This window comes from Cygnus atratus, chromosome Z (assembly GCF_013377495.2).
Source record: "Cygnus atratus isolate AKBS03 ecotype Queensland, Australia chromosome Z, CAtr_DNAZoo_HiC_assembly, whole genome shotgun sequence".
In the NCBI taxonomy this organism is placed as follows: domain Eukaryota; kingdom Metazoa; phylum Chordata; class Aves; order Anseriformes; family Anatidae; genus Cygnus; species Cygnus atratus.
In genome coordinates, this window is record NC_066396.1 from 55,363,014 (window position 1) to 55,376,936 (window position 13,923).

General features: G+C 47.8%; 1 protein-coding gene across 3 annotated transcripts in view; it reads right to left on the bottom strand.

The window, feature by feature from the left end:
- RNF38 (ring finger protein 38) overlaps nt 1-12,153 on the bottom strand; it is a 128,606-nt gene extending 116,453 nt beyond the window's left edge. The window contains exon 1 of one of the 3 annotated variants that reach the window (XM_050716501.1): nt 12,086-12,153. The gene's annotated coding sequence lies outside the window, so the exon portion shown is untranslated. Of the gene's footprint in view, nt 1-11,372; nt 11,474-11,572; nt 11,803-12,085 lie in introns of those variants that run through there. The other 2 variants (XM_035564206.2, XM_035564207.2) reach the window with 2 other exon arrangements.
- Nucleotides 12,154-13,923: the final 1,770 nt, after the last annotated feature.

Below are 13,923 nucleotides of genomic sequence, written 5' to 3' on the forward strand. Positions count from 1 at the left end.
AATCAACACAGACTGACAGATCACAGATCAATATTGTTTTCATGACATTTGATTTGCAAAGTTGAAGCATGAGTGTTCTTGGTTACAAGGAGAATTATGCCTACACTTCTGGGGACAGCAGACCAAATCTGATCCCAAAAACCTGCCTGCATCTGCTCTGTTTCACAATGGTGTCTGGAAAGTGATATCTGCACTGCAAGGGTGAGTGAGTGAACTAAGAATTTAAGTTCTCACTACCCAAGCTTTTGCAACGCAAAATATGCTACTTCCAGAGCAAAACTCCAGGAGCTCAGACACATCCAGAGATCAAATTGCTACATTTCTTTCTTGTACATACACCAAACAAGACCCACTTCCTCTTCTTTTTGCAAGTCATAATTTGTAACAATAGCAGTTTTCTTCACATAGAAAAACCTTCCTTATTAACACCATAAATACAAACTTTTAAGCCTAGTTTCGCCAGAGTTTTAGTATGAAATGCTCAGAGGGACTCCAGGCACTTGGAGCAAGACAGCTTTTTGTTTACCAGAGCTCAGAATCACTTTCACATTCCAGAAATGTGTTTTGCAGAGATGTTTTTTAAGCCTCAGCCTGCTAACCATACTTTCCAAGCAGACCTCAGTACAGCCCTGGAGAACACAGATATCCACAGGCATGGGTGTCCCCACTCCTACATGGTAGGTCTCCCACATCAACACCGCTTCTCCTATGATATAACGAACAGCTCCACTAACCACAAAGAATGATGGACACAGCAATCTGCAATAGATGTGACTCAGCCCACCAAAGCATTTTTATTACACTTCGAAATTTGTTCCTTTAGCAATTGCCTTGAAAATGACAAGCTTAATTGAATTGGGAGGGAGCAAAAACCAGGAAAAAGCCTGGGAAGTCTGGGTATCAATCCATGTAGCTCCAGCATGACTTGCCAAATGAGTTGAGAAGAGCACAAAATTTTTGAACACAAAGGTCAACAAAACCAAAACAGCAGAATTTAGGCAAAGAAGAAGTTAGGCAAAGCAAGATAAAAGGAAACAAACAAACAACAAATGTTTTGGAGGAAACCATCTCATAAGTTCATCACATGGGGAAAAGGAGGCTTAAGCCAAAAGGTACCACATGCTCCCAGCAAGGCTGGAAATTTCTTTTCAATACAAAATGTAACTAAGCAACTTCAGATTTCAAGGACTTCTAAGCTGCTGTTCTACACACGAGAACAGGCAAGTATATTGGTGAGCAGTGAAGTTCCAGGTACACTGTGTCTGTAACTCTGTGTTAACAGATCAAAATGTTATCAATGGCTTATCCTGTTTTTCAGAACAGGACAAACTCTCCAAGAATCAGCAATTCAAAGCCATTTTCATCTTTGAGAAGAGCACTGTTGTCACTTTAGTTACACTGATTAAATTAATGTGTAACTTTCCAGCACTGACAAAACCTACACAGTAACGCTGGACAATGTCAAAGCTTCTCAGTACACTGACAGTCAACAATGTCATCCTCACTGTAGTAAATGCAGACAGCATTTACGGATTTGCACCTACTGCTGTCTGTGGAGTACATAAAATCTTTACTGGTTGTCCTGGGCCAGCATCTCTTCTCCAAACTGTAAATTCCGGCTCTAAATAGAAAATGATTTTGATATCTCTTTGCTGAACAATTCACCTGAATTTGTGTATCCCTTCAGACATAAAAGGCCTTTAAAAGTAGATATTCTGCCTTGAGAGTGAAGCTCTCCTACAGCTTTGTACAACGATAGATTGATTTCCTACGTCCTGCCTGCTGATGCAGACCATCAGACTTCTCCACCACTGCTCTGTTTGTCACTGCAAAACTGGAGAGAAAAAAAACAAAAGGGTAAAACAGTAGAAGAGGGAGAAACACTAACCTAAGTAAGAACTAAGATACCAGAAACATCTATCTGACAGAAACACAGACAGAAACACAACATCCAAAATGTGCACCAAAACAACAGCAACAACAAAAAAAGACAGGAAACAAATACTTGACCTAACATGAAAAAATTATACAAAAGAAAAATATATAAAAGTCTTTGTTTTAAAGTACTTTAAGGTCACTTTTGACCCAACCTAGGTGTAGATTCGGGAATTCTGGCAAATCCTGTTTTCCTCTTCTGGCCTCACTTCCCCCTGTGCCACACAGCCTCTGTGCAGCTGGCGAAAAAGAGGTGCAGGTGACACTGCAGTTGACCCACATTAAACAATCCACAATGATACGGGCAACTCGTCAACTTTTAAAACTTTCTTTCATAACATGGTTGTTTTAGGAGCATTCTTCAAACCAAATCAGTAGTCACAAGAGCAGCAGTCGGTGAAGCCCGGCTTCCATGGGCCTTCACTCTGTACTTCCATGCCCCGCCCCTGCAATAACCCCACTGTCCCCCGAGTCCTCACGACCCCCTGCCATTCCCTGGGCCTCCCATGCCCCTGCCGCCCTCCACTCCTCCTGCCTGGAGGCCTGGCAGGCCTGCGGCTGCCAGCCCGGCCGGGCGCCATCAGAGCCTGTCACGCTGTGGGGGCACGCCACTCGATGGCTGACTTCTCCCAAGCTGAGCATTTCCTAGCCTCCCCGGAACAACTCTGAAGTTATTTACACAGAAACAGGACTAAAAGAGCAAGCAGGCAGCTTTACATTGAATGCTGGCCTTACATTTACATGAGAAAGCAGCCCGAGGAGGTCACATACCAGAGTTTTTTGCTCTTTGCTATGCCCATATTCTGTGCTACTGACAGAATTCCTCTTTGTACCGCTACAGATGATTTCTGCTCCAGTAGATTCACCACACCACAAATACTGATAAAGTAAAGGCTAACAGACAAAGATGAAACTGTCATTGCATAACTTTTACATATTTTGATTATTTTTTACTTATTTTACTCACATGCCTTACAAACTTCATAAAAACACCTTCCATTACCAAACAACACACCCCTTGATGCATTTAGCTGGCACCTTCTGAGACAGCGCACCCAGTATGACAGCAAAGACCAGACTCAACATCCCCTACACCTGTAATGAAAAGAAATAAAAATTGAGGTGCATGCTTTTGTCTATGAGAAGAAAACATGCTTGTAGGTAAACTAGCAAGCACAGAAGTTAGGAAGAGGTGCTGAAAGAATGCGGCTCTGCTTTCAGTGCTCATTTAAATATAAACAGCTAATTATGTTTTAATCAGAAGCATTTATATACAAATTATGCATCTCAAAAGGTTTTCCTGGGTGTGTGGGAAAGAAGTGTGTTATGATGATCACAGAGAAATATTCAAACTTCAGAAAAAACCACACCACCTAACACGACAGAGGCGGCACTTGTATGTCCAAGAAAGCTGAGTTTTCGCCATTGCTTCCGACCACCTGCAACTAGAGCAGTCCTGAATTACCATTACTTCTCCATGTGCAGTCAGAGAGCTGCTCAGGTGGCAAGAGACCGACTGCTGAGGCTCGCTTAGTCCAGTCCCCCTACCATTCAGACCAAGCTGCTCAGCGCCATGCCGAGCTGAGTTCTTAGTATCCGCAAAGACGGAAATCCCACAGTGTCTCCAGGTCTCTGCTCCAGTGCCTGAACACCCCCAGAGAAAAAAGTATTTGTTCCTAACACCTAGTCAGAAATTCAAGCATTCCAGCTTCAGTCCTATCTGCAGCCTCCTGTCCTACCAGCATGCAAATATCTGTCTCCCTCTTTTCTGTGTCTTCCCATGAGGGGGAGCAGACACCACTGGGATCGACCCTCGAGCCATTTCCCCTCCAGCTGCCCTCGAAAGAGCACAGCTGCCATCCAGCATACTGGCTGGTCACCACAGCTTGGTGTCATCCGTGAACCAGCTGGAGGACCACTGCTCCGCCAGAGACATGCTGCTGAGTAATGGAAGACTTTACGTAAGTCTGTAAGGTGACTCCACCCTAGCCACTGTTGTTACACCATTTTCACCATATTCGCCATTCTCACAGGTTTTCCCTGTTTTTTCATATTCACTATCCCCTTTTAAACAAAAACAGCCAAAATGCAGCAAGTCCTTTAATTAATTTTTCCTTAATGCTGAAATTCCTAGTTATTACTACTTCTGGCATCACACTGTATAAAAACATTATCAATTAAATTTATGTCAAAAAAAACCCACCATACAAACAAAAAGGACATCCATTTTTCCAAACCAGCAAATAAACAGCATACCATGAATTTACAGGCTGGCTAAACATCTCCTGAGAACTCCCGTGCAGGTTTCAGAAGTAAACAACTCAGCGGTCAGATTCAGGGTCATTCAGGATGGCTGAATTTCTCTCACTGCTTGACTTAATTTAAAATTAGAACAGAAGAAAAAAAGAAAAAAAAAAAAAAGGTCCATTTAACATCTCCTTAATCCAGAACCGTTGCAGATTATTGGTTTAAACAAGGATTTGTATATACACATCTATGGCTTAGCATCATGGATGACCACCCAAAATATTATACAACAAAAGACCCTACGGGCACAAAAGACTGCCCTTGTTTTAAAAATAAAATTACATTCTAATGAAGAAGGGAGTATTTTTCTGGGTGTGTCTCCTTCACTTTTTCAGTCCAACTCCAGCAGGCACCTACCAAGAACAACATCAAGAGTATCCTCACTCACAATTTTCTGGAAATACGCTGCTGCAGCATGTGCCACGGTTTGCTGCTTTGCTACTTCATAAGCACCGTCACAGAATTCTTACTTTCAGCATGCTTTTCATACCAATGACTAGAAGCATCCACTCCTGTATCTCCAAAAATCAACAGGAATTTCTGGAACTGCTCAGAAGTGTAACCTGTATCCAAACTAAAATAATCTGCAAAAGCAGTTTTCATATCATATCATATCATATCATATCATATCATATCATATCATATCCACTCTATGTAACCTTGCTCAAAACCACACACAAACCACAAGGATCATGGACTCCAGGCGCTTCAGCGCCAGAAGGCTCAATGAGCTACCACTAGTAAATCCGCACCAAAACTCCTTCCACAAGATACCTCTTACTCTTGTGTGGCTTGCTGCCATACCAGCTCACAAACAGGAAAAAAGCGATGCCACTCAGAAGATCTATAGAAAGCCTGCACGCACCAAAAATAGGCAAACAGGTTATGAGAGGGGCCATAAAAAGCACATAGAAATACTGAGCCGTAGGGACAAAAAACCACAATTCAGATCCTGCAATGAGTTGCACGTGCTCTTAATGAATGCAGAAGCATCCGCATGCCCAAGAGACAAATCTTGGTGGAGCACAAACCCAAGCAGACTATAAACATAAGCCTCTAGCATTTTCACCATGGAATCAGAACGTACCCCAGCTGCAAAAAAGGATGAGAGGGGATGGTTTTCAGCTACAGTGCAAACAGGCAGCAAATGTTCCCAGCCCATGTGCTGCAGCTCCTTGGTGTGGGTCCAGCCAGCCGGCACTCGCTGTCGCTCCACGCGTCCCCCAGCAGCTCTGGCTGCTTCACTTGCATGGTTAATGTTCCTGGCCGTACTCGGCGGGTCAGAAATCCCTTCCCAGGCTCTCCTACTAACAAAAGTCATGCAAACAGATGTTCTCCATGACTTTTAGCAATTTTTAGGCTATTTAAGTGTTTGTAACGGGTAATTTTCCAAGTACTCAGATTAGGAGGTATTTAAAAAAAAAAAAAAAAAATCACAGAATACATATTTAGCTCTATTCCTCAACACACAGATTGACAGAAAGCTTATTATTTAACATAAATGACAACCTTTCTCCTGCCCTCCTTTTGATAAAAGGTGCCCTGGAGCACACATTAGCAGCACAAGAGAAAAGTGCAATTCCTTATTCATAAGGAGAAATGCCAAACAATCTTAAGTACGCCTTTAACAGTGTAAGTAGTGTTCTTTACAGTACGACTGTATATGGCAGAAGCCTCTTGTGCTACAGTTGTGCACATTATATAAAAGAATAAAAACTCAATGGTTTAAGTGAACTTCTTGATTTTTATGCAATTAAGGAGATGGAGCATGTCCTCTTTCAAGCTCATCGCTTCCCAATTTCCCAGCAGCTGGTGACCAAGCCCAAATGCTCAGATGTACGAGCTCAGAAATACTGGGGTGTTACACTGAAGGCTGGCTATGATAGCATGTTCGCATCCCCTCTATAGAGATGATCCCCAAGAAAACCTCACCAGCTGCTGGACAACACAGCCACAAACACCTGTATCATGGCAAGACAAATCCCAGAAACGCCTTGGTGTGCTGGACCACTGACAGACCGACCCCAGGTGGCACCTCTGCACGCATCCTGTCTGCTGAGAGCTTGTGCGAGAGAAGGGAGGTGGAGGCTCAGCCAAAATGCGGTGGCCATGGCACTGGGAGGTCAGAGCTGGGATATCAGGCTCTCCACGGGGCAGGATCTAAGAAAGGGAGTTTTAAGAATTAACATTTGGAGCGCATGCATGTCTCTGAGAAGCCTGGGAAACAGAAATGCTGTACACTGTGCTTGCTCATAACACTTAAAATACGTATGACTTACAACCACTTCCTGCTTCTTTCCTTAAATAGAGCGAAGTATTCATTCTTTGCCGTGCATTACACATCAAATGACTTCTGAAAGAAAACTTGATCTTTAGTCATCAGAACATAAGGACAACAATATTTTTCCCCTCAAGAATGGAAAATGTTTTCCACATTCAGGGAACTGTAACATCCAAGTGGGTACTTATGGTTCTCCATATACACAAAGAAGAAAATAATATTTTAGAGCAAACATAAATGAGCGAAATCAGAAGGTGTTAAAAAAAAAAACCACAACAACAACAATAAAAACAAACAAACCAATCCAGGAAAACAAATATGGAAGAAAGCAGCACCCTCATATCAGAATATTCATGCAGTTTCTCACCGCAAAATTTTTACTATGCTCTCAGGTAGTCTGTCTGCTTTCTCATCATCCCACCCATACCTTGCCTCAAATTCACACTGACAAATCTTACATTTAGATGACACAGCTTCACCTGAACTTCTGATATGAATCAGATGGCATGAGAGACCATCTAAAATACCCAGGGTGAAAAAACTAAGACAAAAATAGCTGCAGTACTATTGGCAGAAAAGGATTTAAAGTCTTTCTCAGAAACAAACAAACAAAAACAAAACAAAACAAAAAGCCCACAAAACTGACAACCCTGGCTCAAAAAGATTGTGTGTATGTGTGGATTTAATTTTGCCAATTAATGTTGCGGGTGGAAAAAAAGGGTTGGATGAGCAGCAAAAGTGAGTATGAAAAGGCAAGAAATTGTTTTGCTGGGTTTTGTTTTTGTTTTTTAAATTGAGCACAGTTTTTCCAAGGATTTGCAATGTTCACGCTTACGTTTAGTAGTATGCTTATTAAGCAACTTCTCATTTTAACCTTTTTCTGTGACAAGGCAAACATTCTTCTCTACACTACGCCTGTGAAATTTCTGTCACAGAACTCCAGTCCCTACACCCGCCTTTAAGCATAATCCCTGTGTGATGCAGCAAGAGTACAACATCTGCCTTGGTGCCTTACTTTTTCCTGTAGATATTTCATTTTGTAAAGAAGTAGCTTAAGGATCAAATGGTACACGCAGCGTGCCTGGGATGTTGACTTCAAGTGGACATGAAAAGGCAAGTGTTGTAGTTTTGTCATTAAAATAGAGAAGAATCATGCAGACATAAGAGGGAACTGACAGGACATGAACCAGGATAGTACACACGCATATATACGTGTACTTGTAATTTTGGGTGACATTTCATTTCTCTGAACTGAGACTGTACTGCACATTGAATTATCAACTATTTGTTACTAAATCAGGAACTGAGATGGATGTATCAGTTGCAAAATGAGACAAATCAATACAAACTGTACAAGATATCAGACCTGAATTGCTTTTTAGGTACATATCCGTGGCATCTTCACTAATACCTGTGGCGTGACACCAGCAGAAAAAGCAACTGAGAGAAAAAGTGTTTGTCTCCAGTTATATATGCACACTCGTGTCTAACACTTTTTTGTTTTGATGGAAGCACCTGAATTTATCTTTAATTTGGAGCTGGAAAACCTAAGGAAGTATAGCAGGAGATGCAGATAATTACTTGCCCGCTTTTGAGGCACTTCACAACTTTTAGCTGAAAAAAGACAGATGAGTTTGCAAACCAGCTCAATTGACAGCCACACCACAGCTCTGCAGCAAGTTTTTCTGTGTGGGCCCCCGAACTCTCATCCTTCTGACAGCTGAAGGATCCATTCCAGGAGACCATCCAGTTCAAATCAACAGACACTGACAGAAACTGGTATCCTGACGGATTAGACCAAGAAGGTAATTTAGGTTATTTCATAAGCAGACATTGCAAAGCAGAGCACGCATTTCAAAATTAAACATTTATCTTTGGTCTTCTTCCTAATATTATACAGATCTTTGTACTGTAGAGTCAGTTCAGAATTTTTCATTCCTGTGCTCCTGCCTATCCTACATTTGAAAAATGCCAGTATAAACAAGGATAAAGTAGTTTGTGCTGCAAGGACTACAATTTAAAGACCCACATATTCATTTTATTTGATTTTTTCTCTTGAAAATGTAGTCATCCTAGTCTGACACTATCTTTAAATACGTAAGCCTGGGAAAATAGAAAAAATAAATAAATACTTGCTAGCATTTGCTTGAACTGATTGGTGCTAACAGCACCTAAAAAGCCTACTTCTAAAACAACTTTATACAGTACATTTATAGCATAGAACAATTTTATGTCATAAAATTATAATTTCCGGTTTACATAAGCACTGCATATTTATTAACTTACTAAAACAAATCAAAAAGAAATGAAACTGGTAGAGAAGATGGACACAGAGAATGACTTAAAAGGAAAGTGCACATAACCTGAAAACAAATTACAAAAAAGTACATCTGCATTTATTTCCCAAAGTGGTCCCATAAATATGCAACTTATTTCTACTAAAGTCTTGAAATAAGTGCTCAACATATGTCTGCTAACTTTAATTCCACGATTACAAGGACCTGGTCAGAATACAACTACTTTATGTAAAAACCAAAGCCTTCTATCTTCAATTTTAATTCAAAACTAGCAAAAACAATGCACCAGCATTATAATAAATAATTCTGAGATAATAAGTGCAATTACAATTTAGCGTCTGAGATAAACTATTTCTATCCATCAAATATGCACAGTAAGACACTGCGGGTTTACAATAGTGTGGTAATCCTAACAGAGAAGTAACACCAAGCCACGTAATCCTGAACACTGCACTTTAAACAAGTTCAAATACAGGTGCTGTGAAGTTTTAGTTTGTTGTTGTTTTTGGTTTTAGTCTACCCAAATCAACCAAGATACTTGTAAACCATCCACATACTGGATGCACTTTGCTTAGGAAGGAGCTGCATTTGCATCTTGCCCTATTTCACACATTTATAAAGCTGTGCAGGCATCACTGTAACACAAACCTGAAGACCCGTGCCCATCTCCAGATCATCAGGTCCAACCAACCACTTAACTCTGCAAGTCCACCGCCAAACCACATCCCTTGGTGCCACATCCACACATCTCTTAAACACCCCCGGGGACGGGGACTCCACCACCTCCTCTGGCAGCCCATTCCAATGCCCAACCACCCCTTCCACGAAGAAATTAGCCCTGATGTCCAACCTAAACCTCCCCTGGCTCCACCACGCAGCCAGAGGAACTGCCCCACAGCTGGAGCACTGAACGAGACACACCACATGCAGGTAATCGCTCGAGGCACACAAGCTCACGTGGGCCCATCCCAAGACACAGGGTGCTGGCACTTGGTGCTCAGCACGTGCTGCATTCGGCAAAAGCACCGCGAGCCCAGACAGCCTCCTACTGCACTTAGTGGGCCGCCCCGGGGCTCTGCAGGGTGGGTTATGCTGGAAAACTGGCACCCATCCTTCCATCGGTACTGCCAGCTTCTCCAAACAGAAAGACTTTGCAAATGCTGGGTTATCTGCCTAAGTACGCATCACCCGTTACTCCTTTTAACAATGTTTCCTGATAGGACTTGGCCTCATGCGCATCTTAAATGTTGTTTTTAGTTTTAACATGATTCTAGCTCAAGACTTTGCGACATAAGGAGGATGTTAACTAATATTAGCAAAATTCACCAGGTGACATCCAAAGGGCTGACCTGCGTAGCAAAGATATTTAAGAGGGCAGCTGCTTTCAGCAGCATTTATACCTTTGGTGCTAAGTACATTGCAAGTTTCAAAGTCGCCTTTCGAATGCTGCAAAACCTCAGAACAGTAATATAGACCCCTTACAAAAAAGTGAATCTAAAAATTTCCACTGCAGCCACACTTTCCTCCTCCCAGCCGACAACCACGCCTCTAGGTCATTTTCTCTCTTGCCCTGAGAAGATGCACGTACCCCAGTGGAAGCAAAGTACTTTACTGAAGGTGAAGTGCCTCTTAAGATCAGGATCAATTTCCTGAATGAAACAAGGAATCAGCTCTTCTGTGCAGTGTTTTCTGGTCCAATATCCTTTCACTAATTTGACAGTCATGAATAGAGACTTTCCCTTCTGCTGACACACAGGGGGAGAACAGACACACACAAAGAAACAACAGCAGCCAAAAAAAAGAACCAGACAACACCAAAACTACTTCTGCTGGGGGAAAAGAAATTAAAGAAATAGCACGTTCTCTCAATCCTGCTCATAAATTATGCTAAGTTTGCTAGCCTCTCGTACTTGAAGGCTGGATCGTAAAAATACAGGCTTTGTTTGTTTGTTTTATTTTCCCCTAAAGTTAAAATACAGGGACCACCAATGGGAGACTACTGCTTTCAACAGCAAGACCAGGAGGATGCTTAGCAAAACAATCCAAGCCTGGCCCTGACGCCACAGTTTGACACATCGCTTTTTCCTCTGGTGGCAAATATCTGAATGGGACAGGGGGTCTGCCACAAATTCTGTACAACAGCTTTTCCCTTCGGAGGAGAAAAATATACACTTCTCATCCGCAAGCTAGAAATCTCTTGGATCGGCCTGTGAATTATGAAATTATCTCGAAAACAGAAGATGAATCAGAGATCACACCACATAAAAACATTTTATATATTTTTGAGATCACAACTAACAGCGAACATTGATCCGCTAGCGGTGACCGAAGCGCACTGTAAAACTCCACCATTTCACCCTGAGACCGGCAGGAATTATTCTGAGCAGAGGTTCTGACTCTTCCAGCCGCCTTCGAGCACGGGAGCTCTGCTGGCGAACACCCAAACTTTGGGACAAGCCCCCGGGACCCCCTTCGTTTTTGGGAAAGAAAAGGGAAGGTGCTCCCTGATCCCACAGCAAGCTCTGGGTGCACCAGGGCTGCGCTGAGCTCACCCACCGCACGGTGAGGGCTACGTTTCCTTCCTCCACCACGGGTTCCCGCAGCACACAGGGGTATCTCCCGCACCAGGACGCTTCGTGCACGGGACGGCTGGCAGCGGGACGTATACCCCAACACCGTCGGGGCAGTTTTGAAACAAAAAGCTGAAATACGGTTTCAGGCAGGCGAAGACCCTTCTGCAGATGAGCTGTACCTGCAGACTCGTTTCCTCCAGGACACCCCACGCACAAGGCCCACGCAGCCGGCGGCGAGGGGCCAGCTTCCAGCACATGCCGTGTGGCCTCGGCACGTCGGAGACGCGATTTTTTTTAAGCACCCGAGCGCAATCCAAAACGCCACAAACTCCAGCCCTGCCTCTCGCGGCTGCACGACAACCCCTGCCCAACACCAATTTCGGGGCGAACTGCCTCCCGCAGCCGCCCCACCGTGCAGCAGGACCCCCGCGGGCACACGAGCGGGGCCGGGCCGGGCGGACAGCCGGCTGGCAGCCCGCAGCAGGCCGCCGTGCCCTCGGACAGCCCCGCTCGGCGCACGGACAGCCCCCGGCCGCCCCACCCCGGGACCCTCCGGCGGACACAGCGCGGGGGGGGGGGGGTCCCCGCACCCCCGGTCCCCGCCGGCAGCTCCGCCCCGCCCCGCCCCGCCCCGTCCCGCCGCGCCCCCCAGCCCGGGGGCGGCAGCTCGGGGCCGTGCCCGCCCCGCTCACCTGGCGGCGGGCCCCTGGCTCCCGGGGCGCTGCGGGGCGCGGCGGGGCTGCCCCGGCCCTGGCTGCGCGCTCCCGGCTCCGGCAGGCTCGGCCCGTGGAGAGGCGGCGGCGGCGGAGGGGGGCAGCGGGCGGGGGGCGGCGGCGGCGGCGGCGGCGGCGGCGGGGGGAAGCGAGCGGCGCCGCCGCTCATGGCGGGTGCGGGGCGGCCGGGGCGGGGGCGAGCGCGGGGCCGGGGGGGCGCCGGCAGGAGGCAGGGAGCCGGGGGGGAGGTGGCGGCGGCGGCCTGGGCGGCGGGGGAGGGGGAGGACGGGCAGGAGGAGGAGGAGGAGGAGGAGGCGGGCGCGGGGGCGGGGGGAGGCAGGAAGGGGGCGGTGGCAGGGGCCGCCCAGCAGCCGCGATCCGAGCCAGGCGGAGCCGCGCCGCGCTCCCGGCGGCGGGCGGGGAGACGGGGGCCGGAGTCGGGCTGCGGCCGGCGGGGCACCGGCATCGCCCCGGGACAGGACGGGGGTGCTGGGGAGCCGCCGCCCGGCGCTGCGCCGAGGAGGAGGAGGAGGAGGAGGAGGAGGAGGAGGAAGAAGAAGTCTCCCCGCCTGCTTCCTCCCTCCGCCCCGTCCCCAGCGCGCTCCGCCGGCCCGGCGCCTTCCCGGGGCCGATCCCCGCTGGCCGCCCGCCGGTCCCGGTGCCGCGGGCTGGCTGCCGGCGGCCGCCCCTCGGCTCCGCTCCGCCCGGCCGGGGGTGGAGGCGAGCGGGGCCCGGCCGGACCCGGCCCCCCGGGGCCCGGGAGCCTCCGCCCGCCCCGCGCAGTCGCGCCGGGCCCGGCCCCATCCGCGCCTGCGGCTCCACGCCCGCGGGGCTGCGCCCGGACACGGGCAGGGACACGCGTGGGGCCGGGGTGCCCCTGACCGTGCCCCTGTCCCCGGGACGGCGGCTGTCGGCTGGCACAGGGCAACGCGGCGGCGTCAGGAGTTCGTGGAAAAGCACGGGAGCCGATATACCGCACGGATGGGGAATAAGTGCCTGCGTTTGGCACGCCGCCCCGGGCGGGTGCTGGGTTTCAGGGCAAGGGGAGGAATGGGAGCGTGGATGCGCCCATGGCCAATGGAAAACCGCTGCTTAGCAATATTTACTGCTGGCAGGGACACACGTGATGTCGCCAGCTGGAGAACAACTGTGCGAGCGTGCGGGCAGGACTCGTTGCGCTTACGCGCCGCAGCAGTGCCACCTTCCATGCGGTGCAGCGAGTGGCGAAGGTTTCCGCAGCAGTGGTGGTGGTCAGCATCCCCCCCGTGGCCTTTTGCCTCACCCCTTCACACGGTGGGACCCGTCGCTCCCAGAGGGCTGGCACCTCTGCGGCCTGCAGCCTGGTGCCCACACGGCTCACTTTGCCAGCAGTCGTGTTGGGCCGCTCAAAGCTGCTCAAGGTTTGTGTTCTGAGCTCCACAGAGCTCGCCCACAGCGTGGTGATCCCTGTCCTGTCACCGGCTTCACCCGTGTGAGGTGCCCGTGCCCCTTTCAGGTGGCCATGGGGCAGATGTGCACTGCCTGCATGGAGCCCCGGGCTGTGTGGTGACGGTCACAGAAGCCACCGCTGCTCCTTGGTGATTCATTTCTCGCCGGCTTCCTGAGGGGAAGCTGCTGTTGAACGGCTCGTGAGCTGAGGCTGTTACACAACGCAGCGCTGTGGCACAGACTTCCTTCCTCATGAGCCCTCTGAAACAGGGTAGAGTCAAATGCTAGAGGGTAACTGCTGCAGGAAAAGGCCTGAAAATAGCATCAGTCGTTCAAGTCCAACTTGGATGCGCCTGGTTTGTCTCCCAGAAACAAGCAAAGGCAGGATG